The 952-nt window shown below is 43.6% G+C and overlaps 1 protein-coding gene across 1 annotated transcript in view; it reads left to right on the top strand.

Moving 5' to 3' along the window:
* The window catches only part of LOC116690947 (B-cell receptor CD22), a 24680-nt gene that overhangs the window by 4289 nt on the left and 19439 nt on the right, over positions 1-952 (top strand). The window lies entirely within an intron of this gene.

The raw sequence follows: 952 nt of genomic DNA, 5'->3' as shown, positions 1-952 counted from the left end.
CCCCCCCCCCCCCTTCGACCTTCCCCTTCAAACTTTCTCATTCCCCCCTCTCACCCTCTTTCTCTCTCTGTTTGTGGTCAGTCACACTTAATCTAGCTCCATCCATCTGTTTCTCTTCATTCGTTTAGTCCGGTCTGCTTTCGATTAAGATTACATCAGGCTTTGACCTATTAGTGTGCCGTGATCCTTTTGAAGTCATTCTGTGGTTACAGGTTAAGCTCAAAGCCCACCACTCTTCGTACTCAACATAATACAGACAGTATTTGGAAGGGGAAGGTTCTTAAAATGTTTCAACCAGAGACCAAAATGACTTTTTTTCCCCTGGGATCCAGAATCATTAAATCATGCAAACCTTTCCTGTCATGTGTGGAGACCCATAGAGGACGGCCTGTGACCCATTTCGGGTCCCAGCCAGTAATCCAACCTAGCAACCTGTGAACTGGTATATATTGTTCATTTAACTTCAAATCCGGCGGATTTTGATTATATTTTGACTTTCCCGACCAGAGAATTTCTGTTCCTTATTAGAGTTGCTGTTTAAAGGCATATTCCCTACTCAACATTATGCCGACCTTTTTTAGGGGGTGTCTTGATTGCCTAATGGTTACATTACCACAGTATCCATGGTTTCAATTCCAGCCAGAGGACCTGTGCTACATGTCATACCCCCGTCTCGTCCCTTGTTTCCTGTCTGTCTGCCTATCAAATAAAGGAAAAAATGACAAACACATAAAGAACCGCATGAGGATCATATACTGAGTCTCACCTATTCACCTAATAATCATTAAGGCCACTCTGATCCATTTGTTTCCTGAGCAACAGAAAAGAGCACGGTTCCAAACATCAGCACTGATCCCTTATACTGCCCCCCCTCCATCATCTTTGATCAGTCGGCTAACAAGTAAAACGTCAGCCTTCATTTCCAGATGTAGACCAAGATATCATCTCTGAA

Source organism: Etheostoma spectabile, chromosome 6 (genome assembly GCF_008692095.1).
Source record: "Etheostoma spectabile isolate EspeVRDwgs_2016 chromosome 6, UIUC_Espe_1.0, whole genome shotgun sequence".
In the NCBI taxonomy this organism is placed as follows: domain Eukaryota; kingdom Metazoa; phylum Chordata; class Actinopteri; order Perciformes; family Percidae; genus Etheostoma; species Etheostoma spectabile.
This window is presented reverse-complemented; position numbering and strand designations above follow the sequence as displayed.